This window comes from Anomaloglossus baeobatrachus, chromosome 11 (genome assembly GCF_048569485.1).
Source record: "Anomaloglossus baeobatrachus isolate aAnoBae1 chromosome 11, aAnoBae1.hap1, whole genome shotgun sequence".
In the NCBI taxonomy this organism is placed as follows: Eukaryota; Metazoa; Chordata; class Amphibia; order Anura; family Aromobatidae; genus Anomaloglossus; species Anomaloglossus baeobatrachus.
In genome coordinates this window covers 74036765-74063973 of record NC_134363.1, presented here as the reverse complement: position 1 = coordinate 74063973, position 27209 = coordinate 74036765, and the positions used below count along the sequence as shown (strand labels likewise).

The following is a 27209-nucleotide window of genomic DNA, read 5'->3' as shown; positions in this document are numbered from 1 at the left end:
CTGTGTCCCCTGACCCCAGTGCTGTATACCCCTAGAATTGTATATGGCAGCACAGGAATATGGGGGCACACCAATATGGCGGCACAGTATATGGTGGCATAGTATATGGTGCCACAACAATATGATAGCAGAGCAATGAGGCTCAGCAATATAAGGCACAGTAGATGGTGTCACAGCAATATGGTGGCACAGTATATGGTGGCACAGCACTATAAGGCACAGTATATGGTGGCACAGTATATGGTGGCACAGCAATATGGTGGCACAGTATATGGTGGCACAGGAATATAAGGCACAGTATATGGCACAACAGTAATATGGGGAACAGTATATAGCACCACAGCAATATGGTGGCACAGCAATATGGTGGCACAGCAATATGGTGGCACAGTATATGGAGCCACAGTACTATGGTGCACAGTATATGGCGCTACAACAATATGGTGGCACAGCAAACTGGCAGCACAGTATATGACACCACAGTAATATGGTGGCACAGTAAATGGGGCACAACAATATGGCGGCACTGTATATGATACCACAGCAATATGGTGGCACAGTGTATGAGGCACAGCAATATGGTGGCAAAGCAATATGGTTGCATAGTATATGGGGCACAGGAATATAGTGGCACAGCATATGGCAGCACAGGAATATGGCAGCACAATATATGATGGCACAGTAATATCATGGCAAAGTATATGGTGGCACAACAATATGGTGGCACAGCAATATAGTGGAACAGCAATCTAGTGGAACAGAAATATAGTGCCGCAGCAATATGCTGGCACAGTAATATGGCAGCACAGCAATATGACGGCATAGCGATATGGCAGCATAGTATAAGGCAGCACAGCAATATGGTGGCACAGCAATATGGCGGCATAGTATATGGTGCCACAGCAATATGGTAGCACAGTATATGGTGGCACAGCAATATGGCTGAACAGTATTATGGTGGCACAGTATATAAGGCAAAGTAATATGGCAGCACAGAAATATGGGGTCAGAGTATATCGGGCACAGTATACAGTGGGGCAAAGTATACAGTAGAGCACTATGCCAGCTATCCTCAGTGACACTTTGCATAGTTCAGGATCTCTGCAAGACTGCTGAGACCCCAACAAACCCACAACCAATCGTCCCATGTAATGAAGAATCAGACTCAGGTATATAAATCAGAACTCTTTTATTTGGAGATTGAATAACCAAATCTCATCTTTTAGTGGATGGTGGTCGGTCACAGCCCAAAATATCAAAATAAAAGTACTGTAATAAATCACAGTAAGCCAGTACAAAGCGTTGCGCCGCAGCCGGACTCCCGGCGCGGGTTGCTTTTGTACCAAAAACCACCAACGTTGCTGAATTGACCGCTGCTGTGACTACATACGATATTATGAAATCCAAAATTTGTATAAATCATTGTGTAGCAGCCGGACTCCCGGCGCAGGAAAGCCAAAACTCGTACATATCATTGTGTAGCAGCCGGACTCCCGGCGCAGGAAAGCCAAAACTCGTACATATCATTGTGTAGCAGCCGGACTCCCGGCGCAGGAAAGCCAAAACTCGTACATATCATTGTGTAGCAGCCGGACTCCCGGCGCAGGTCAGCTTTTTGCACCAAAACCATCACATCAAAACTGAAAAAGGGAGGGAGGGTGGGACAGCTGCCTCCGGGTCCCACAAAGTGGGGAGAGACCGGAAGAGGCCAGGAAGAGGTTTATAAAGGGAGGAAGCAGGAGAAGGAGAACAGAACCATTGGCTGCAACAAAACAGGGAGGAGGGAGAAATTACATGGGACGACCAGATTAACCCCTTATCACGGGGCACAGCAGTCAGGGGGCCCTCAGTCAAATACTGGGATGCCCCACAGACTGCTGAGACCCCAACAAACCCACAACCAATCGTCCCATGTAATGAAGAATCAGACTCAGGTATATAAATCAGAACTCTTTTATTTGGAGATTGAATAACCAAATCTCATCTTTTAGTGGATGGTGGTCGGTCACAGCCCAAAATATCAAAATAAAAGTACTGTAATAAATCACAGTAAGCCAGTACAAAGCGTTGCGCCGCAGCCGGACTCCCGGCGCGGGTTGCTTTTGTACCAAAAACCACCAACGTTGCTGAATTGACCGCCAAGGAGGAGCAAAGTAGCAAACTGTGCTCCGACCCCCACCCAGAAAATAAGGCATGCTCAATACCAACCTGCAAACGAAAGAAATATATCCACTCTAAGTTATGTTAAATGTATACCAGCGAGAAACAGAAGCTCTGAATCGTCCGCCGCAAATAAAACTTGGCACTCCAGCTTGAAGTGTACCCAACGATTCTCCAATAGCCAACATGCATTCATTGCGAGGAATAACCTCTGCTAAACCAATAAAAGCTCCTAAAGCAACGCGGAACTCATAGTAACAACCTGCAAATCAAAGGACTATTTCAACTTTAACAATGTTAAATGTATACCATAAAAACAAAACAAAACGTGGCACTCCAGCATGGAGTACTCAACAATCCATCAATAACCGTCCTGGCTTATCTCACAAAGAATGACCTCTGACTAAACCAATAGAAGATCACAAGCAATGACCTGACTAAACCGATATAAGATCCTAATGCAACCTGGAACTCATCATAGTGAAATCTACGCAGAACAGGCAGAGGGTGTCCCCAAAATGGAAAAAACAGAAACACGTAGAAAGGCGTTCAGTGGGATCATAACTTTCAGCAAATCGGAAATCGGTCCTGCCAAAACTTGTCTCAGATGCCTTCCACCTGCATAGCTCTCCATTCTCCGGGCTGCTCATGGTGAGCAGCCAAAAATCCATAGCACGGATCTGACACCATCTGAAAAAGAGAAAATTGTTACCAAAGCAATAAACCGGTTTAATATACTTGAGGAAACAATCAGCATGTGAAGGCTCGGTGATTTGACATTGGAATCCAAATTGAAAAGACCAATTGTACAAGTTATGGTATCATAACAAATATCATCAGGACTGGTACTGGGAAACAAAAGTGTATTATTCCACTTCTCCTATGATCGGGACCCTGCATACCACCTAGTATGCAGAAAACAGTGCACTTACCACACCTATCAGAAGTACGCCTCTACCATTTTGTAAGAGATATATATATTTGTAAGAGAGATTATATATATATATATATATATATATATATATATATATATATATATATATATATATATATATATATATATATATATATATATATATATATATATATATATATATATATATATTTATTTTTTTTTTTTTTTTTTTTTTTATAGTTTGACCATTCTAATAATTTTATTACTTTTTCCCATGATGACGGCAAAAGAGCAGGTAAGTATAGACTAGTAAAATTGGTCCAAGGATAGAAAACGAGACACTCAAGAACAAATATCTGAAGGCTTGGTTGTTGGACCTTGAAATCCAAATGAAAAAAGTCCAAACGAAAAATGTACGGTATCAAAGACCACTGGGACTTGTTTTGGAAAATAAAAATTGTATTATCCAGTCGAACTGTAATCAAGACTCCCTAGTCTCCCAGTATTCAGAAGACCAGCGCAACGGTGTTTAACCATACTCACAAGAAGTGGGCAACTACAGTCTCACTTTTTTTTTTTTTTGCGCCACGCTATTTATCTTTTAGTCCTTACTGGTTTTGGAAGCAAACACATAATAGCGAACATATGAAAAACCGTGCCTACAAATATCCTTGCACCATGTTTTACCATAAGCTTACCATGTTGTAGAGACCTCCCAGGAGACCTCACAGCATCATCGACCATACACATCACTTCGCACAAGGGGTGGAAATGGATCCCCTCCGCTCTGGAATTGGGGCAAAGCTCCCAGAGTATAATGAAAGCAAGAAGGAGCGTAAACAACAATTATTTCTCCAACTAAACCGTAGTGGGGCCAGGACCAATTGGACACCAAACACTAAAGAACCATAATCTGATGGGTGATGACACAGAGGGGTAAAAGGAGAAGCCATGACAAATGGTCTAAGAATGGCAGTGCTCATGTTAATGGACCAAAAGCAAAAACAAAATCTGAAGCGTGGTATTAGTGGGAAACACAGAAATGTAAGGTGAATTAACCAAACTCTAGGATACCCGAGACGCCCTAACGCACAGGACCCGAAATATTTAAAAACAAATTCCCAAACCAGAGCCTGAAGTAAGGCAATTAAAGGATGAAAGGGAATCTATCAAACCATCAGACGTCTGGCCCTAAAGCGTTATACGATATTGTGATGGGGGAAATGTAAAGTGTCAACGCTTGGACTGAACCAGGGATCTGTATGTTACCCGCACAATTACCATTGAACTATACCTCAATCACGGTCAAAGGCCCATTGTGGAAAGGGGCGACTGGCATGGGAAAATTCCCACATCAAGAGAAAAGGAAAAACCGACAAGGGAAATCCCACCCAACGGGTGAATTAATTACCAACAAACAAACAAACAATCAATAACAAAGGGTGCGACTCTAAATAGGGGAACGCTGGACCAAACCTGAAGGAACATGACGTGAGTAATAAACTGGGCAAGCATTAAATCATCAAGCGGTGTATTTTAGAAAGATCCCGTCACGCAATTAATGACCATTCAAGGAAAGGTCTAAAATGGCTCAATAAAATAAGAGGAATAGAAAGCCAAGAAGAGTGTTATAAATTAATGTCTTGCTGCAAAGCGATCAAAATTGGTGACAGTGTGAATGAACTGGTAAAATGAAAGGCAGACCCGATGTCTGATTATGAATGTTAAATTGGTGACAGTGTGAATGAACCGATCAAACGAAAGGCAGACCCGATGTCTAATGCTGACAGTGTGGATGAACCGGTAACACGAAAGGCATACCCGGTGTCTGATGCGGTGTGGATGAACCAGTAAAACACAATGCACGCTCCTGAAGCAAACCTGCAAAATGTGTTGGGATCGGATACATATAGATTATATTATATATATACACAGCATATATATATATATCAACTAATACTGAATGGTGAATAATTGTTTAATAAGGAATGGCTAATAATTAGGTAAGTAACAGAGGGCTGTCACAACAGAAACTGATCCAGTGTAGGTGTTGGAAACTGAGGCCCCTGTAGGGGAGCGGGCGTGAAGCTTTGTTGGCAAACCCCTCAAAAGCAGATGAACGTGTGCGCATTGTAATTAGCAACCTAGTAAATCAGCAGCTCTAAGAAATATCCGGGGGTCAAATCCATGATGCCATGCTCCATTTTTTCTTTTTTCTTTTTTTTAAAAAAAAAAACAAAAAAAAACAAAAAACTTTTTAACTGGAATCATGTCTTACTTCCCCTCCCAAAGCCCTGGAATAAGGGTACTCACCACTGTCTTGAGGAACCAGGAGGGGCTGGCTGGCACGCAGATGCCTGGAGGGTCGGCGATGGGACCTATGACGTCCTTCTGCGGGGACATTCCGAGGAGCGAGAGGACGTTCAGATGATGAAGGTGAACGACGTAGTGAATGTCTTCGGTGATGACTCGTTTGTGAAAACCTGTGGTAAACCAAAACGCCTGCTCCAGCTATTACAGGCCGGCCAGCGGTGAAAGATACCTAGGAGCAGGGTCGTGCAGAGCGGGTACCACAGCCGTAACGGCATGTCGGGGATCCAGCACCCGCATGCTCAAGATCAAAAGGGGGGGGGGGTAGAAGGGGCCATACCAGCGGGAGACAGCACAGGTAGTGATTAATAATGGAGTGGGGGCATAACATCAGGGACAGGGACATCAGGTGCCTTTATTATTATAGCCTCAGCCACCGGCAGAGACTGTGGGGTAGGGACATCACTGGATGAGGCACTGATGCTGGACAATTAATGCAGCTGCTAATTCTGCGAAGGGGGTGAGGTGCAAAATGTTTGGGCCTCTTCCAGGAATGATGAAAGCTGCCACATGATTGGGGCATGTACAAATTGCAGAGCGGTGTTTCCAGAGGGGGTTACACACACACACATATATATACACATACATATATACATACATACATGCCCACAAACACATATACATACATACATACATACATACACACTGTCCATAGCCTATTCATTTATATATATATATATATATATATATATATTTTAATTTTATATCCTATTTAATTTTATATATTTTAATTTCTTTATTTCTTATATATTTTTATACATTTCTCACTTACAGCAGGAATATATAAAATATATATATATATATATATATATCTATAAAATAGATATATATATATCTATCTTGGGACACAGTAGAGTGGGGTGTGCAGGCAGGGGAGGGGGGGAGAATTGTGACACTGGATAGGCCACGCCCACCACCTGAAAGGAGCCCATACACTCCAGGATCAACTATACAGATGGCTGCGGGTGGGCGGGGCCAGAAGTGTGACGCGACCCAGGGAGGAACAGTGCACGGGTGCCGAGCAGACAGCACCAGAGGTGAGAGAGTGAGGGGGGGGGGGGTGGCTGGGACTGCAAGGAGAGGAGCCCATGGGTGCGGGCAGTTAAAAAGAGATAGCAGCGCCGCGCTCCCTGCATAGAGGGAGAGCAGCAGCCGCTCAGTGTTAATAGGGGGTAGGGCCAGTGCACAGCTGCCGGCTCATATACTAAAGGGAGGAAGGTGGCGAGGCTACTACAGCCCTCCGTGACTGGAGGTACATAGAGGGAGGGAGATGGGGGGGGTGGGGGGGGGAGCGGGCGGTTGGGGGGGGGTGTTTGTGTAAATGAAAGGGTGCGCGCGCTGCGCTGCCGCGCTGGGTAACTGTCGGTTTGGTGGGGCAGGTACTGAGGAGGGGGGCACTATGGGAACAGTGCACTGGGGTTTAGGCGATCCGGCTGCCGAGCACGCCGACCTCCCGCTGGCATGGATGGGAGCAGGGACAGGAGTTTGACAATCAGGAGGGACGGGACACCGGCCAGCAATGAGGGATGGCAGCCATGCATCCCAATCCCTCCTGATAGTCCGGGATGGCAGCGGTTAGATCGACTGCCGTACTCACTCTCTCCAGGTGCACAGCGGGGACAGCTGCCTCCGGGTCCCACAAAGTGGGGAGAGACCGGAAGAGGCCGGGAAGAGGTTTATAAAGGGAGGAAGCAGGAGAAGGAGAACAGAACCATTGGCTGCAACAAAACAGGGAGGAGGGAGAAATTACATGGGACGACCAGATTAACCCCTTATCACGGGGCACAGCAGTCAGGGGGCCCTCAGTCAAATACTGGGATGCCCCACATCACCAACAAAATGGCTCCGCACTGTGATGCAAAACTTCATTCACCCTTATCCTTTTGCAAACACCCAGAATGGGAGGGGAGGTGTGAAATCCCACACATTACAGCAGATTCCACCCACTTTTTCTTCAGTTGTAATGTGAGCTAGTTGTTCACTAGGTTTTCAGCACCTACTCCCCCTAGTGTTTAAGAGTGGAAAATACCAAACTTTTAAAATTTATTTTTTATATTTTGGTGAATTAAAAACAAAGGATAATATTTAAACAAAACATTAAAACATTAATACTTTACATTTTTTCAGTTATTGAAAAACATTTTTTTTCATGTAATTTTCCCTTTAAAGGGGGGCAATAAAGGCTAACATATTGCATCATCACACTCAAACCTTTAGGTTACAATTACTTGTGCTGAGTTAATACCATTAAACGAACGTGATCGACAATATTAAAGTTGCTCTGCGCTTATTCCCTGGCACACAGGTTGACAAAGAATGATTGGCATAGAACGATCACTAGTAGATCAATCTGTCCTCATACAGTATCATGTTATCAGTAGTACATCTGCAGTTTACACTGGGCTGTGGAGAACAATGAACTTTTGTTCCACCATAAACAATCCAATGACCCGAGGAATGAGCAGCATTTTGCCTACAATTGCCTACATGTTTACACCTATGAACTCTCATCTGTATGTGACGCCCTGGACAAGCCAGGGGTCACAGGTAATGACATCACCACACCCTACACCCCGGTTAGGCACATCTAAGCTAGACCAGAAATCCTTGTTGCCTTCCCCAGGGGCTGATGTCCACACCAGGGGGTGGAGCTAGGCGGTTGGTCTCCACCCACCAAGGAGTTCACAGTCCTGGAGGAAGGAAAACACAGGCAGTTAGAGTTTGGAGGAGGAAGTAAGAGGAGAGATTAGGTTTGGAGTTTGAAGTAGAAGGAGGGAAAGTAGTGAAAGAGAAAAAGTGACAGTTTGAAAGCCTGAAGTTGGTCCGGGTGTGTGCCCCGGACCGAGACAGCAAGGTTAGCAGACGGCGGTGACCGTCTGCAGGAGTGGCCTATCGGAGTTACCGTAAGGACCGCGGACGGGCGGTGGCCCGGCGGTACCGGACCGGTACACAAGGAGAAGCCAGCACCATTGGCAGGGGCCTTTCGGATCCCGGCAAGGCTAGGAGTCACCGTGAATTTGCCAAATCCGTCAGTGAAGGGGACCTCCGGGTCTCCAAACAACTAAGTCCCGATTGAAGGCAACCGTCCAACCGTATGAGAGAGACACCGCCACCGCCAAGGCACCAGTTTCTCAGGGCCAGCGCCTGCGGGCAAAGAGGGGCTCCTCCGGCCCATATCCAAGTCGGGGAGTGGGTTACCGGTGGGAACCCATCGCTACCAACATTACACAAGGTGCAGGGAAAGAAACAGTCACCGTTAACTACCGGGGAAAAGCAACAGCAGCCGTCCGCGGGAACCGTCTTTCCAGCCGTGTGTTTTACGGAGAACTGTGCCATCGTCTCAGGCTGAGTGAGTACCACCGACCCTGCACCTCACCAGGCCCCGCACCTGGCCTGCCATCCCTCATCCTCCACCCCATTACTGGGCCCCGGGACAACCAACCCCTACCCACGGAGGGGGGAACTAACAACTCTGCTGCTTCCTGTCACCGCTCCCGGGATCCCCATACAGAGCAGCGGTGGTGTTACCAAAAATCACCACAACCGTGGGTGGCGTCACGGACAATAAATCCCCAAAACCAAACTCCTTTTCACTCACGGGCGAGGAGCGCCGCTCGAGTCCCCGGGATCCGGCCCATCGCTCGAGCCACCGAGCAGCAGCGGCCGCAGCAGCAGCGGCAGCCGGACCCGAGCAGTGGGAGAGCGCAGCGTCCCCTCCTCCGCCCGTGACATGTACATCCGGGATTTGTAAATGGATGCTACATACACAGAGTATATGAAACACACAATGAATTTTATACACACACATATAGTGAAAAGCCAAAGTAACAATGTTTAGAGCTTTTGATTTTTTTGCTTCATACCTCAGCATCCACTACAGCTTTAAGCGTGAGACTACCTTCATTTTATACACAATCATCTTGACTGTCTTATACATAAATTTAACTTGCAACTATTTAGCATATGATTAGTTATGCAGATTATTGTCATGTCACTGCATTGTTACTGTTTTGCTCCTGGTGGTGGAAAAATCTTTTTCTGCCTATATACTATAAATTACAACCTGTTCTCACATTCTCTAATAGCTCAATGTGTTATTAGGTTTATTTCCAAATGAAAGTTACTGGTTTGAATCGAGGAGCAGCTATGAGGAATATTTCCCAAGAAAAGAGAAACAGCATCATCCAGCTCATCGATATCTGTCTCTCAGCCAAGAAAATTACCAAGCTGCATCATGTGAGTGCACTGACAGTTGGAACAAGAAATTAAGTTTGTTTGTCCATTCAAAAGCCAAGAGGTGGGTATCCAGGCAAAATATTGGAGTCAACAAGTCAGCTCATCACAAGGTCTATACGTTCTGGCACAAAAAATACAGCAGTGGAAGTGGCCCGTATGCTTCGGAATAGTGACATCATGTTGGCCATGCAAGCACTGTGCGATGCAAGTTACACAAGTCTAGAATAGTGGCCCGAAAAAGCTGAAGAAGCATAAACTTCAATATCATCATAAGAAACGTCGTCTCGAGTTTGCAAAAAAGTACGAAACTTGGACAGCAGTGGTTTGGAAGTGGATGATTTAGAGCAATGAGACAGAAGTCAATATACTAGACTCTCATGAGTGCAAATAGGTCTGGAAGAAACAAAGGAAAGGCGCTAACGGATGAAGAAATTGATGGAACTGTCAAGTTCAGTGGAAAATGCCTGATGATACGGGATTGCTTCACAGCCCACGGCGTTGGATACTTAACCCAGATCGATGGTGGTCTCAACGCTGAGCTATATATGATATATGAGATATGGAGCCTGAAAGTCAAAACAGTCTTACCCTTTTACTTGTCACTGTATGTACCGTATACACACACAGCACACACGCATGTGTACGCAGAGCACATACACACAAATATACAGATACAGTTAGGTCCAGAAATATTTGGACAGTGACACAAGTTTTGTTATTTTAGCTGTTTACAAAAACATGTTCAGAAATACAATTATATATATAATATGGGCTGAAAGTGCACACTCCCAGCTGCAATATGAGAGTTTTCACATCCAAATCGGAGAAAGGGTTTAGGAATCATAGCTCTGTAATGCATAGCCTCCTCTTTTTCAAGGGACCAAAAGTAATTGGACAAGGGACTCTAAGGGTTGCAATTAACATTGAAGGCGTCTCCCTCGTTAACCTGTAATCAATGAAGTAGTTAAAAGGTCTGGGGTTGATTACAGGTGTGTGGTTTTGCATTTTGAAGCTGTTGCTGTGACCAGACAACATGCGGTCTAAGGAACTCTCAATTGAGGTGAAGCAGAACATCCTGAGGCTGAAAAAAAAGAAAAAATCCATCAGAGAGATAGCAGACATGCTTGGAGTAGCAAAATCAACAGTCGGGTACATTCTGAGAAAAATGGAATTGACTGGTGAGCTTGGGAACTCAAAAAGGCCTGGGCGTCCACGGATGACAACAGTGGTGGATGATCGCCGCATACTTTCTTTGGTGAAGAAGAACCCATTCACAACATCAACTGAAGTCCAGAACACTCTCAGTGAAGTAGGTGTATCTGTCTCTAAGTCAACAGTAAAGAGAAGACTCCATGAAAGTAAATACAAAGGGTTCACATCTAGATGCAAACCATTCATCAATTCCAAAAATAGACAGGCCAGAGTTAAATTTGCTGAAAAACACCTCACGAAGCCAGCTCAGTTCTGGAAAAGTATTCTATGGACAGATGAGGCCAAGATCAACCTGTACCAGAATGATGGGAAGAAAAAAGTTTGGAGAAGAAAGGGAACGGCACATGATCCAAGGCACACCACATCCTCTGTAAAACATGGTGGAGGCAACGTGATGGCATGGGCATGCATTGCTTTCAATGGCACTGGGTCACTTGTGTTTATTGATGACATAACAGCAGACAAGAGTACCCGGATGAATTCTGAAGTGTACCGGGATATACTTTCAGCCCAGATTCAGCCAAATGCCGCAAAGTTGATCAGACGGCGCTTCATAGAACAGATGGACAATGACCCCAAGCATACAGCCAAAGCTACCCAGGAGTTCATGAGTGCAAAAAAGTGGAACATTCTGCAATGGCCAAGTCAATCACCAGATCTTAACCCAATTGAGCATGCATTTCACTTGCTCAAATCCAGACTTAAGACGGAAAGACCCACAAACAAGCAAGACCTGAATGCTGCGGCTGTAAAGGCCTGGCAAAGCATTAAGATGGAGGAAACCCAGCGTTTGGTGATGTCCATGGGTTCCAGACTTAAGGCAGTGATTGCCTCCAAAGGATTCGCAACAAAATATTGAAACTAAAATTTTTTTTTGGGGTTTGGTTTATTTGTCCAATTACTTTTGACCTCCTAAAATGTGGAGTGTTTGTAAAGAAATGTGTACAATTCCTACAATTTCTATCAGATATTTTTGTTCAAACCTTCAAATTAAACGTTACAATCTGCACTTGAATTCTGTTGTAGAGGTTTCATTTCAAATCCAATGTGGTGGCATGCAGAGCCCAACTCGCGAAAATTGTGTCACTGTCCAAATATTTCTGGACCTAACTGTATGTCCACGCATATCCTGTCCACCGCCATTAACTTGAGAACGGCGGCATCTATAGGCATAGAAGTGGTGTCTAGGTATAGTAAAGTAGCCATGCTCTATGCAATGAAATCACCTATAGTGCCACCTGGAGGAAAACAACGGAGTTAGCATTTTTATTTCGAAAACGGAACGAGATAGAGAAAAAAAATTGAATTACAAAGTTGTAGGGCATCATCAATTCTACACGAATCGACATCTTGCATACAGAAATGCTATGATATGAAACCCATGAACCCCAAAAGACATTGAATGCTGGTCACGCATATGGCGCTCATTTAACTTTGATGCTCAAAGTGTCCACTGTCAGCTGCAGTGCACATCTGGACTCTGCACAGCATACTCTATCTTGTTGCACGTTGTGCAATATGGTAGGTGACACGTTTGCACAAGCATCTGTGATACGTCGTCATAGGTCCTGCAATGTTGGTGGTCGCATACACCTGCTGTTTGATGTGACCTCACAGAAAGAAGTCCAATGGGGTCAGGTCAGGTGAGCGTGGAGGCCACTCCATGCAGCCACCATACCCAATGACTTATAGGAAGGTCTCCATGAGGTATCGCTTCACGTCCGCAGCCTTGTGAGTTTTACACGTTCTAATCATAGCATTTCTGTATGCAAGGTGTCGATTCGTATTGAATTGATGATGCCCTACAACTTTGTAATTCACTTTTTTTCTCTATCTCGTTCTGTTTTGAAATAAAAATGCTAACTCTGTTGTTTTCTCCAGGTGGCGCTATAGTTGGTTTCATTGCGTAATGCATGGCTACTTTACTATACCTAGACACCACTTCTATGCCTATAGCTGCCGCCGTTCTCAAGTTAATGGCGGTGGACAGGATATGGGTGGACACACTGTATATGCATACACAGAGCACCCTCATACAGACACATGCATGCAAAGAGCACATACATACAGTATATCCCAACCGGAAGCCCATTCATTTTCATGTCCTCACTAATATATATATCACCATTAATGCATACAATCTGCTCTACCCACGATTGCTAGAGGAAGGTCCTGGCTGCAGTACATATCCTTTTCTTACAGAGTACAGGGTAAGATCAGCCCATGAGCCTGCTCCACACACTAGCTTCTGACTTGTGCTGTTCATGTATGGCAGATGTCATGCCGGAGCTATTATATACCACCAGGATCCCATACATTTGACAGATATATTGTATGGAGATATATATATATACACATACAGTGTGTGCATAGTGTAATATATATATATACATACACAAGCTGTAGTACCAGGCGTTACCAGGGTTAGTAATTGTCCCTGTCTGTTTCCCTCTCTGTCTGTCTCTCTATCTCTTTCTCTGTCTGACCCTTTTCCTGCCTGTCCCTTTGCATGGCTTTCCCTGTCTGTCTCTTTGTCCATCTGTGTCTGTCTCTTTGCCTGTGTCTTGTCTGTCTCTTTGCCTGTCTGTCCTGTGACACGCCAATATTCCATTCAAGGGTTTGGCTGCACATTGTGACACGCCACCATTTTTCTGAAGTTCTGGCTGCATTGTGGCTCCCAGCTCCATTGAATTTAATGGAGCATGTTTTTGGCGAATAACTGTAAACCATTGACCATTGGTGACCAATCCAGAAAAAAAAACAATGGGATCAGCATTAGAGATGAGCAAACCTTTCAATATTTCGTTCGCTGAGCCTTACTAAACAAACGCTATGTTCGCTAAACAGTTCTCTGAATTGAATGCCGACCCTTCTCGAGTCCCATTGGATCCAATGTAAAGCCAAACGTAAGGCAGAGAAAACACCTTTAAGGGGGTTGAAAAGCATCTAACACAGTAAAAGAAATGTTTAACAGTGCAGCACCACTGTTTGGCATAGCCATTAGCTTCCTAGACTATTGACATAAGAATTATAGAGGTGAATGAGAGACAGGTGTAGGGTTAGTGCTTCCATACCCTTGCCAGTACAGACAAGACAATTTAGAGATCCACCTGGGAGTCTTGATATTTAAATACATTGCAGGCAGACAGCAGAACAGCAGCATCTATACCCCCCTCACTGCCCCCTTTTTTCTTTAGTGTGTTTGCTCACCAGTGAAGTATGCACCAAGCACCATGCAGGAATGCAGGATATGGGCTAGCATTTCTATTTAAAACAGCAAGCACACACTGACTATGCCTTCTGCAGCAGTGTATCTGTGGCGCCCTGGACAAGCCAGGACGTCACAGGTACTGCAACAACACACCCCACACCCCGGTTAGGCACACCAGTCACACACACACAAATCCTTGTTGCCTCCCTCCAGGGGCTGATGTCCACACCAGGTGGGGCGGAGCCAGGTGGTTGGCTCCTCCCACCGAGGAGTTCACAGTCCTGGAGGCGGGAAAGAAGGTCAGAGAGAGAGTGAAAAGGAGTAGAGGGTGAGAGTCAGGGAAGTGGTAGTGGAGGAGCAGACTGACCGTGTCCGGGTACGTGGCCCGGGGACAGAAACAGCAAGGTTGGCAGACGGTGGTGACCGTCTGCAGGAGAGGCAGATTGACGCACAACCGTAAGGACCGGGGATGGGCAGTGGCCCGCCGGTACCGGACCGGGGAGCGAAGAGAAGGCAGCACCATCCGGCAGGGCCTACGGACCCCGACCAGGCTAGGAATCGCCGTTAAACCGGTCAAATCCGTCAGCGACGGGAACCTCCGGGGTTTCCCAGCAATAAAGACCCGACTGAAGGCAACCGTCCAAACCGTGAGGGAGATAAAGCTACCGCCAGAGCTAGAGCTCCCAGGGCCAGAGCCTGCGGGCAACAAAAGGGGCTCCCTTAGCCAACACACCACTGAGGAGCGGGTTACCGGTGGGAAGCCATCGGGGCCAAGAACATAACACCGGTGCAGGGAGAGACTGTTACCGCCAACCGACCGGGAGTGACCACCGCAGCTGTCTGTGGGACTCGTCCATCCAGCCGTTTGTTTTACAAGAGACTCCGTGTGCGTTACTGGCTGAGTAAGTACCACCGTGCCGTCTGGCACTGCGCTTCCCCGCGACCCTGCACCTGGCCAGGCCCCGCAATCCACCAAACAGACAATAACTCCGGGCCCCGGGACTACCAAAATCCCCCTACCCACAGAGGGGAGAGAAACATCCCAGCTGCTCCCTGTCATCGCTCCCGGGATCCCCGTACAGAGCAGCGGTGGTGCCCCAACCTCACCACACACCGTGGGTGGCGTCACGAACCGACATCCCAAACCCCAACAAACCACCCTTTTCACTCACGGGCGAGGAGCGCCGCTCGAGTCCCCGGATCCGGCCCACCGCTCGAGCCACCGAGCAGCAGAAGCGCCGGACCCGAGCATGGTGAGCGCAGCGTCCCCTCCCCGCCCGCAACATATCCAGGCTATAAACAAAACCAAAGACCAAGGGAAAAAATGCAGTATCATTATAATAATTTCTTATGGTTCCCTTATGTACGGATTAATAACTGGAATAACTCCATCAACAATCTACAAATAGTATATGTGTCCAAAATCCATGTCTCTGAGATCACAGGCTGTGAAAAACACACATATACTATTTGTAGACATATCCAGGCTGTAATAGTACTCTAGAACCTTTCTGTACAACTAGGTTGATCCAGGCAGTGCACATGTGATGTCGCCCAAACGTAGTGCCGCCACCAGGTTTGCACCGTTATCGCATATGGCTTTCACTGGCTCCTGGTTTAGTGGAGATAGCCATTAATCAAAGTGGGCCTGGATAGAAGTCCACAACTCTGCAGCTGTGTGACTGCATTCTCCAATGCGTATTAATTATAAATTAATTAAGCTCTGTTTAATTGTGTTGACTTACATACAGGATGTGGCCTGGTATTTTCATTTTTAAAAATCAAGAGATGCATGAGTGACAGGCATAGGCCTCTTGCTCCGAGAACCCTGGCACTACAAACAAAAGACATTTTGGAGACCCTACTTGGAGTCCACATTTACAAAAATTAAGGTCAGGTAACAGGAAAATTGGCAACAATTGGCACAGATGTCCAACAAAGCAACCTGCATGCTTGGGGCTGGCCCTGTAACAGGGGGTGGACCAACATTTCTACCTTCACCAGAGACAGCAAGATGACAGACAGGTGTAGACCTCTTGCTCCCAGAACCCTGGCACTATGCCATCGCCTAGTCTAGTACTGGGGTCGCAAAGTCATTGGACATTCACAACTTATCTTTATGAAAGTTTGGCGGTCTATGCTTTCAGGGGACAGCCGGATGCCCTTATATGTCAATGTTGCGGGCGGGGAGGAGGGTGTCAGCACACTACGCTCACCCCTTCTGCTCGGGTCCGGCGGCTGCTGCTCAGTGGTGGCTCGAGCTGTGGGCCGGATCCCGGGGGTTCTCGAGTGGCACTCCTCGCCCGTGAGTGAAAGGGGGGTTGTTGGGTGTGGGGATAGTATATTGTCCGTGACGCCACCCACGGTTGTGGTGATTTCACCACCGCTGCTCACTATGGGGATCCCAGGGATGGTGATGCGGAGCAGCCAGGTGTTGCGTTGCCCCTCCGTGGGTAGGGGTTGGTGATCCCGGGGCCCGGTGATGAGATGGGAGATGCAAGGCCTGGTGGGCGCAGGGACGCGGGGGCAGCGCTGTGCCTTGCGGCACTGTGGTACTCACTCAGCCTGAGATGTTGACACAGTTTTACGGTAAACCACACGGCTGGAAAGACGGTTCCCACGGACGGCTGCACTTGCTCTCCCAGTAGGTAACGGTGATGTCCCTATGACCTGCACCTGATGTTTCTAAGTTGGTAGCGATGGGTCCCCACCGGTAACCCGCTCCCCGGCTTCAAGCTGGACCGGAGGAGCTCTACTTTGCCCGCAGACGCTGGCCCTGAGGAACTGGTGCCTTGGCGGTGGCGGTGTTCCTCCTTAATGGTTGGACTGTTGCCTTCAATCGGGACTTGGTTGTTGGGGGATCGACGTCCCCTTCACTGACGGATTCGGCAAATTATGGCGACTCCTAGCCTTGCCGGGGTCCGAGAGGCCCCTGCCCTGGTGCTGACTGTCCTTTGCCCTCTGCTCCAGACCGCCGGGTCACTACCCGTCCGCGGTCTTTCCAGGAACTCCCGAACAGTCACCCCTCTGGACAGTCACCGTCGTTGCTGACCTTGCTGACCCGGTCCTGCACACAGCTGGACCCTTCAGACTTTCCACTCTCTTTCCTGTCACCACTCTTGCTTTCCTCCTTTACCACTTTACTTCCTTCTACTTTCACTTCCTTAACTCCTCCACTTAGCTCCTCACTCCAGCTCCCCCTGAGCTATCTGCCTGGTTTCTCCCGCCTCCAGAGCTGTGAACTCCTCGGTGGGCGGAGCCAACCGCCTGGCCCACCCCCTGGTGTGAATCATCAGCCTCTGGAGGAAGGCAACAAGGATTTTTGGTTAGCTTTGGTGTTCCTGACTGGGATGTAGGGTGTGTGGTGTGTGACCTGTGACCCCTGGCTTGCCCAGGGCGTCACATTCCCCCTTAGCAAAATGCAGACCATCCGCGGGCTGCCGTCCAACACCGGTTTTATTTTTCTGAAAAATATAACATGGTAACGGTAACACATATATACATTTTAATAACTCTTCCCATAACGGGAGGCACATTTCTTAAACGTTGCAAACGGTTTACGGTTACGGTTTCCGCTCTCTCCCACCCAAGCAACCTGGCCCTGATGCTGCCCCTAAAGCCCAGGCAGCACCCCTTGACCCACAGTCCAGCACAAGTTACCCGAGCGGGATCTGTCCTTCCCCTCCAGAGGGTAGCCACCGGTTCCTTTGGTGGCTGGGCCCCAGCCTGCTCTGCTGAGGGCCCTCCCTCCAACCTGCCTCTCCGGAGGCGGCATTGCGGAAAACGGTAACGGCAAACAACTTATTTACAAGCCACTTAACGTTTGTGGTTGCTCTGCAAGTTCACGGACTTGTCCATGGATAGTTCCCATGCAAACTTTTTAAACGGTCCCCACTGGGACAACGGTGCCGGCTCCGGACGGTTGCAAATCAAGCAGACAATCAGGTGAAGTACTCGGTATCATTTCACTTATCATCAGCAGAACTTTCAAACATAAACACAATGGTGGTACCAATGGGGACGGTGCAGCGGGCATCCGCTGCCCTACTCCAGACTTTCAGGCTCAGGCGCTCCTTCCAAGGGAGGGGGTGCAGGACTCACTCTGCTTTCCTGGCTGCCCCGCAGTTTCACATCCAGGGCAAACCACCCCCTCTCTCCACAGTGCCGGGTGTATTGCACGATGTCGCCCGGCATCAGGTTGCGGCCGGGATGCTCCTCGGGCAGGTGGGCATTCACATCCCGCCGGGCCACAAACACTTCGGCCTCCAGGCCCGGTTCATAGATAAACCCGTAGCCCCGGCGGACATCAAACCGCCTCACCTGCCCTACGTACAACGGGCCCCGGACACGGAACGTGGCCTGTCGGAGATTTTCTTTTTCTTTAATAGCTCGGGCCACCAGCTCGGCCTTCTTCCGTTCCCTCTCAGCGATTTCCAGGCCCAGCGGTACCGGCTCCCTATCCCAATACGGCGCTGCTGTGAGCTCCGGTGCACGGGTCGGGCCCCGCGGGACATTCTGGACATTGCCCACTGTCAGGAATCTGGGCGGCGTGTCCCGCGGTGTCTTGGCCTTGGGCGCTGCCTTACAGCAACAACCCGGCGCTACCTCAGCCGAGGTGTGGGGGATGGGCATAGGGGCTTTCCGCTGCTGGGCCTTCGGCTCGGAGCGGGTCATCGGCTCTAGCTCGGGGGATTTTTCCGGGGATGCCTCCGCTTCAGCCTTCGGGACCTTCCATGGTAACACCTCCGGTCTACCACGGGCTCCGGCTACAGGTCGGTCCGCCTGGGCGGGGACGCTGGGTATTGCTACCGGTTGCGGTGGTAGCAGGCCTAGTGGTGGGGTCACGGCCCCCGAGACGGGTGGCGAGGGAGGCAACGGGGGGAGAGGGCTTGGACCGGGCCCCGCAGCCGCGATGACCGGCCCTTCCAGGGCATCGGGACGTGGGTTACTCACCCTCCCTTTCTCCGCTTCCTCCTCGCGTCTCCGCACTGTGACTATAACGTCCGCCATGTCGGTCTCCCACTCCTCCATGAGGAGCTGCATCCTGACCTGCAGACGGCTGCTTAGCTGGACAATCCGGACTTCCACCCACGCTGCGGGGCCAGGCGCGGGGACCACGGTGTTGTCGGTCGGACTCAGCATCTTTAGCAGCGGCCCCTTCCAGGAACCAGTCAATGGCCGCAGGGTCCTGGCGTCCCTGCTTCTATAGCTGCGTTCACATGCAGCCAGCCGCCATCGCGTCCCCTTTAGCTCTTTCCGGCCCCTCCTTTCTCGGGGCGGGGTTTTGGCCTTCGCGCCTCTGCTACTCGAGAAGACGCTCGAGCGGGAACTTTTCGCGCCAAAGATGGCGACTTCTGAAATTTTTCAGCCGGATACCTCCGGCGGTAACAAGGCGCACCTCTACCAAACGGCAGAGCGGTAAGATCCTGTTCGTGACGCCAAGTTGTCGCGGGCGGGGAGGAGGGTGTCAGCACACTACGCTCACCCCTTCTGCTCGGGTCCGGCGGCTGCTGCTCAGTGGTGGCTCGAGCTGTGGGCCTGATCCCGGGGGTTCTCGAGCGGCACTCCTCGCCCGTGAGTGAAAGGGGGGTTGTTGGGTGTGGGGATAGTTTATTGTCCGTGACGCCACCCACGGTTGTGATGATTTCACCACCGCTGCTCACTATGGGGATCCCGGGGATGGTGATGCGGAGCAGCCAGGTGTTGCGTTGCCCCTCCGTGGGTAGGGGTTGGTGATCCCGGGGCCCGGTAATGAGATGGGAGATGCAGGGCCTGGTGGGCGCAGGGACGCGAGGGCAGCGCTGTGCCTTGCGGCACTGTGGTACTCACTCAGCCTGAGACGTTGACACAGTTTTACGGTAAACCACACGGCTGGAAAGACGGTTCCCACGGATGGCTGCACTTGCTCTCCCAGTAGGTAACGGTGATGTCCCTCTGACCTGCACCTGATGTTTCTAAGTTGGTAGCGATGGGTCCCCACCGGTAACCCGCTCCCTGGCTTCAAGCTTGACCGGAGGAGCTCTACTTTGCCCGCAGATGCTGGCCCTGAGGAACTGGTGCCTTGGCGGTGGCGGTGTTCCTCCTTAATGGTTGGACTGTTGCCTTCAATCGGGACTTGGTTGTTGGGGGATCGACGTCCCCTTCACTGACGGATTCGGCAAATTATGGCGACTCCTAGCCTTGCCGGGGTCCGAGAGGCCCCTGCCCTGGTGCTGACTGTCCTTTGCCCTCTGCTCCAGACCGCCGGGTCACTACCCGTCCGCGGTCTTTCCAGGAACTCCCGAACAGTCACCCCTCTGGACAGTCACCGTCGTTGCTGACCTTGCTGACCCGGTCTTGCACACAGCTGGACCCTTCAGGCTTTCCACTCTCTTTCCTGTCACCACTCTTGCTTTCCTCCTTTACCACTTTACTTCCTTCTACTTTCACTTCCTTAACTCCTCCTCTTAGCTCCTCACTCCAGCTCCCCCTGAGCTATCTGCCTGGTTTCTCCCGCCTCCAGAGCTGTGAACTCCTCGGTGGGCGGAGCCAACCGCCTGGCCCACCCCCTGGTGTGAATCATCAGCCTCTGGAGGAAGGCAACAAGGATTTTTGGTTAGCTTTGGTGTTCCTGACTGGGATGTAGGGTGTGTGGTGTGTGACCTGTGACCCCTGGCTTGCCCAGGGCGTCACATCAATACAGTGCAGCAGCGCTGAAGACACATTGTGAGAGAACGCTGGAGGCAGGGCAGGCCAAAACTTCTAAGACGTGAGTGGCAAGCTCAGGTCACACTTCTATTTTTGAAGATCAAAATGCAAAAGGGTACAATACACCCCTTATGGCATTAATATTGAGCTATAGATACTCCAGCACCATTTTCTCAAGTTGTTCACTATGTCAGACTTCTACTCTGTTCTGCTGCTGCAAGCTATGGTCTAAAAAATGTGTGCCAAACCTCCAGAAATTGCTTCTGCTATTTGAACTGCTTCTGTTAATGTTTCTGCATTGATGACTCGATAATCCCATGGTTGGAATTGGAAAACTGTGATGCACGTTGTGTGCCACAGTGCTGTGTTAAGGAAAACTACAGTTAAGATGGTTTACAAGCTTGTTTTGATACTTTGATACTTCAGCATCCACGCAGCCCTTTCCAGGGGGGAAACATCTTGCTAAATTTACTCTTGTTCCGTGGATCTAATAGCGTCGCCACCCAGTAGTCAGCACAATTTTGAATCCTAACAATAGACATCATGTTGCAAATAGTGAAGCAAGAAGGCTCTCATGTGTCGGTCGCTTCCATGAGGTCCAAGTCCATGTTGTGTTGGTGGTGGAGTAACGCTTAAGCTTGACTCCTCCGTCCCCTTCTACCAGCCACGGGCAAAGAGACAGGATCAAGATCTTGTTCATCTCTTGAGTTTTCAGTGCCCATCACCTTTTCCTCCTCCATTTGTTCCTCGGCTCCTGCACCTTCACTACCCGTTTGCCTGTTACCATGAGCCTGTTCCAATCGATGTACTGCACCTCCCATGACACCTGCCTGTGTATCGACTGTCCGGACTTTTCTAGAAAGTGGTATGCCTTCCTCATCCTCCTCTGCTTTCTCCTCTTCTTCTGGGACCCCCGCCTTTTTCTGCAGACTATTCAAAGTGTACTCCAACATGTAGATGAGCAAAATAGTGATGCTGATGACAGCATCGTCAGCGCTAACCATCTTTGTAGCCATTTCCGAAACTGTGCTGCAGGGTGCAGATGTTCTTCATCTGTGCCCACTCTGCAATCATAAATTGCACCACATCCACATTGCGTATTGCAAGGCTGTGCCTCATGGGATACTGCACCAGGGCTTGCTGATAGTGTGTCGCTTAGGAATAGGGGGTACTCAGAGCCGGGCCAATGGGGTCACTTCTAGAGGTATCACGGTGGCGTGACCCGGTCGGTGATCCCAGGCTCCGCAACAAAAGGGGAATATGTAAAGGGGGATTGTCTGTGATGCCACCCATGGGTTCCCAATTGGGAGTTGTGGTGGTGGCAGGGATTGCAGGGAGTAGGAAACTCACAGTTCGGTTGTCCTGGTGTTGGATGAATCTAGGCTGATGTGTGTGGTCAGAAAACAGAGAGTCCTTTGTAAACCAACTTGCCAAATGGCCGGTCACCATTGGCGGGTATCTTCGGGTCCCACACCCAGATGTAGAGCCAGGGGCCCTTCCTTCCACACTCTCTGTCTGTGTCTCTGTCTTGTCTGGACTAGTCCGTTTGAAAGGCCTCCAGCTCGGGTCCCTCTCCCAGCACCGGCGGGCTACAACCCTATCCCGGTCGCCTCAGGATCCCCGCGACCGGATTTCCGTCGCCTGTGGCCCTCACAGCCACCTAGTCCGGTAGTTCAGGGCTCCAACCCCGGCTGCCACTTTCTCCAGGGAGCTGCAAGCCTCCCCTGTCAGCTTTCCACTGACTATAGCACAACTGACCTGAATTCTGCTCTGTCACTCCCTTAACCCCTCTCGCCCCTCCCTTTTCCTGGGGAGGGGGTGAGTAGGGTCCTGATTGGCTGCTGTACGCTGTACATCTTTGTGGGGATTGTGTAGCTGCCAAGGAGGATTAACTCTTTCTGTGACTACCTGGTTTTACCAGGGCGTCACACTAGCGATCTACAACTCTTCTGCTGTGTGACCTACTTGTCCAATGCATATTAATTTAAGCACTGCCTGATTGCGTTGAGCCCTGGCTCAGCTGTATGGAGGTGGGGGAGGGATTCTCTCTACACTCTTGGAATGCATGTTACATTAAGTGAGAGTTAGAAAGTGCAGGTGGAAGTGGAAGCCTGGAGAAGGTGGAGGAAGCAGAAGCACTGGAGGAAGCAGTAGATCCAGAGGTTTGTCCCGCAAGCTTGAGGATTTCAAGACTTGGGAAGCAGCCTCTTCCCCTCCTGCCCTTGCAGCCATCAGAGTAACCCAGTGCCCAGTCAGCAAGATGTATCACCCATGACCATGCTTTCTTGTCCAGGTGTCAGTGGTTAACTGCACCCTGGGAGACAGAGTTTTTGAAGCAAAAGGTAATGTTGTTTGTGATAAAATGGTGCAACACAGGCACATCTTTATTAGAGAGGTAATGGCGACTGGTCAACTGGTTTTGGTGGACTGCGATGGCCATCAAGTTTCAGAAAATGTCTGTAAATGCTCGAGGCTGAAAGGCAGCATTTCTGTGGCCAACAGTTTGAATATGATGAAGTTCAAGCACTTCGCTTTTGCATGTGTAGGAGGAAATGATATTTTACGTGATGAAAACTGCTGGACCAAGGTCTGGCTGGTGTGCTGAGATTAAGAAACAAGTGGTGTGCTCGATGTCTCATATGGGTCAAAAACATCAGGCACGGTCACTTCCGTAATAGCTGACTGCAGCGGATAAACCAGTGGAGGTTCTACGGTCAGATACACGTGTGAGAATAGTTTCAAAGGTGATGCAGAATGAAGAAGCAGCAGGCGCAGTTTAATTGTCACCAGCGGTTGAGTAGGCCCAGTAGGCCGCATTTATTGGCAGTAAGCTTCCCACAATATTGCACTTTGGTTGCGCATGTGCCGATTCAAGCATGTAGTAGTCAAATTGTTTGAATTTTTCCCTTTACTGAATCGTTGTTTACAACTTTGGCAAATAATGAAAGTTGGGTCATCCTTTGTGGTCTCAAAACAGGCTCAGACTAGGCAACCTTTCCTGCGAACTGCAAACTACTACGACCACCGTTGGCCACAGCCAGAGTTGTGACTGAGGATGAAGTGCTTCTCATGGTTGCATCACTACGTGTTCGTGCAGGAATTGCCAATGTAACCTCCCCGTCTTCCTCATCTGCTGAGCTACTCAGCTGCGTGCCTCTGAGTTCACGAGTAGAATCTAGAAGTTTATCATCATGCTCTATGTTGTCCCCTTCTCCTCTTCCTGACCTGATATCACAGGACAGTACAAGTTCGCCTCAGGTATCTAACGCTCATCATCATTACCTCCACTCCGGGGGTTAACATCAGTTGACGAGTTTCATAATCCTGCTCAGACTCTACTTCGTCTGGGCTAAGATCCAACTGACAAAGATTTTGTTCATAGGTACAGATGATTTACTCCTCTTGAGTCTGGGAATCTTTGGAGGAGACCTCTGATGGCCATGGGATAGAATGTGTTAACAACTCTGCAGACTTGCCCATGTGTGGCTCACCACAATCAGTTTGCTGGTTGGAGATTTGTAAAGTGGGCAGAAAACTAGTGTAATTGGGGTTGCACCGCTGAGGAATGAACTGTGTGTGATGTTGAGGTGTAGAAAGAGGAGAAGCCACTTGATGCAGTACTTGCCATCCACTCTAGCACATGCTATTTATCAACCTCATTTTGAAGTTGTGTGGCTGACAAAGAAATCTAGAGTAGGCTGTCCAGGAACGGAATTTGTTCTAATTTCTCTTGGGATAGGATGAGCTATTCCCACACGAACACCTCGAACATGCTGCCTATTCACTCTTCCACCACAACCTTGTTGTGATTTACCACTCATGGTTGATGTACCCTTCCCCTTTCAAACAGATGTCTTGAAACCCTACCACCCCGTCAGACACCTGACACAAAAGATAATTTATTTCCTGCCTGAGTTGGCAATATTATGAAGGCTCTGAAAAGTACCAATAACTCAAAATGTGGTTCACTGCATAATTTTGAGCAGACACTGAAAAGTGCCAAGACGACCTTTTTACCTACTTCACTAGCAAATTTACAGTAGACAGTACTAACTAATAACTGCAAATGTGATTGACTGCATAATTGTGAGCATTCAATGAAAACTGCCAAGACCTTTTTAGCTAGTTCACTAGCAAATTTACAGCAGCCAGTACTAACAATAACTACAAATATTATTGACTGCGTAATTTCAAGCAGGCGATATAAAACTGCCAAGACTTTTTTACCTACTTCACTAGCAAATTGACAGCAGGCAATACTAACAATAACTACAAAAGTGATTGCGTAATTTGGAGCAGGCGATTAAAAATGCCAAGACCTTTATTCCTAGTTCACCAGCAAATTTATACCAGGCACTAATAACTGACAATACCTGGAAATGTGATTGACTGACTAATTGGGAGCAGCCAGTAATAAGGTTCAATAGCTATTTAGATCGTTCACTGACAACTCTTTAGCAGGCACTGACAAGTACCTGTCCCTATTTCTATCATTAAATGGCGCATTGTGGCACACAGCTTTCCTTACACTGCATGTCCCTATTCTACACTATCGCTCTCCTATCTATCTCAATAACCTATCATTAAACTCCTAGCTAGCTGCCATGTGACTTAGGCAGCCAATGACACAAGCCCTTGTCTCTGAACCTTGTGAATGTTTGCTGCACCGTGATTGGCTGCAGGAACATCCGCAAAGTTAAGAAAAAAAATGCTCTTGTCTGGCTTCTCCTGAGTCCTCATCCCCCACTCATCATATAAGGCTGGGGCCACACGAGCACTACTGCGATCCACTTGCATGAGACTCGGCTCGTGCTGGCAGTACAGCAGAGCCGAGTGTCATGCCTGTGTCCTTGCAACTGAGGTCCGTTCGTGCGAGCAGACCTCAGCTGCGGGGGGCGGGCCGGCACTCAGGAGAGGAGGGAGGGATTTCTCTCCCTCTCTACTGCGTAGCCGGCTATTGCCATTCTCGCACTGCACTAGCAGTACACCGGTGTACCGCGAGTGCAGTGCGATTTTTCTCTCGCCCCATTCACTTGAATGGGTGCGAGAGAAAGAGACTCAGCTTACAATCGCCGCATGCTGCGATTGTTTTCTCAGTCCGATTAGGGCTGAGAAAATAATCGCCCATGTGTGCTGACACACAGGCTAGAATTGTTCCGAGGGGAATGCGATGTTTTATCGCACTCCACTCGCACTGTTTTTCTCGCCGTGTGGCTTAGCCCTAACACAACATTCCTATCCAAAAGCATAACATGTTATTAAAAAAAACCAAAACATTATTTTAAAACGCGGTCAGTGATGGAACAAAACCGAACATTAGCTAATTTTAGGGAAAGGGCTCGGGTTTATCGAGCCCAAACAAACAAGCTCAAGCTCGTACCGAATTTGAAATTGGCGAACCTTTATCGAACAGATTCGCTTATCTCTAATCTGCATGTCCATAAAATATCAATCTTTATTCTTCACAGTTAAAACATCCTAGATATGTTAAAAGTTAGACATTGTTTTCTTTTACATGTTTATCGCATCAGTTGCCTTGAGTCATAGAGTGTAACATGATGACCATACTAAAAGCGTGTTTATAAATGTAACACTCTACATCACATGATCACCATATTAGCATATATTCATTTCATGACAATTAATACAAATGATTAATTGCATACAGATGGATTAGTACATATATAAATGAATAACGACAACATCTTTACCAAAACTTATATAGATGATGTTCACCCAACATTTAGAATTGACATAATGACATTTGTTCAGTGCAATTAATTACGTCCCTACTAAATGAATATACAGTATATGTCACAAGGAGGTTTTTACTAATGTCGACTGTCATGGCGACATCAGGATCTGTTCAGATTACTGATTCTGACAATCTGCCTGATAACTTCTCTGAGGTCTGTAGTCAGAGCAGGCTGACTCAAGCATCGACTAACAGATTGGTAGTTCATAGGTAGGCTAGCAAGTCAATCTCTACTGATCTGTTTGTTATTCATCTTTGATCACATGTTGTGGGGGAGCCAATCACATGCTGGCTGGATACTTCCATTAATGCCAGCTATAGTTTATCTTAGCTGGTCTGGTGAGGTGTTGTGATCCAGCCTAACTTGTGGTTCTTGTTGCATGCGGTTGTGCAATTCAGCTTTATTGTTTTTTTTGTTGCTACCTCCCTGCTCTTCATTTTCTCCTGAATCTCTCATTGTTGGTTCCTGTGTGTCTGAACTGGTGCTGACTGGGTTGTGCACTGTGCTGTCATTCAGCGGACATTTCAGCCATACTCACATAAAGTTATTGCTGACTGTGATTGCAGGAAAGGCCAAGTGCACCAAATTCCCCTCAATTTCATATGAAAGAAATCACTTTTGTATGTCAACTAAACCAGTAAAAGCTATACTACAGCTATGATTTTTATTGGGGCTAATTCGG

The 27209-nt window shown here is 48.2% G+C and overlaps 1 protein-coding gene and 1 long non-coding RNA gene across 2 annotated transcripts in view; one reads left to right on the top strand and one right to left on the bottom strand.

The window, feature by feature from the left end:
- Positions 1 to 27209, top strand: part of LOC142255960 (sulfotransferase 2B1-like) — a 221894-nt gene that overhangs the window by 192862 nt on the left and 1823 nt on the right. The gene's annotated exons all lie outside the window — the stretch shown is intronic.
- Positions 1124 to 7245, bottom strand: LOC142255961 (uncharacterized). The gene is made up of 3 exons (XR_012727459.1): positions 7023 to 7245; positions 5369 to 5538; positions 1124 to 2850 (listed from the first exon to the last, which is right to left on the bottom strand). It is a non-coding gene; the product is annotated as an uncharacterized LOC142255961 (long non-coding RNA).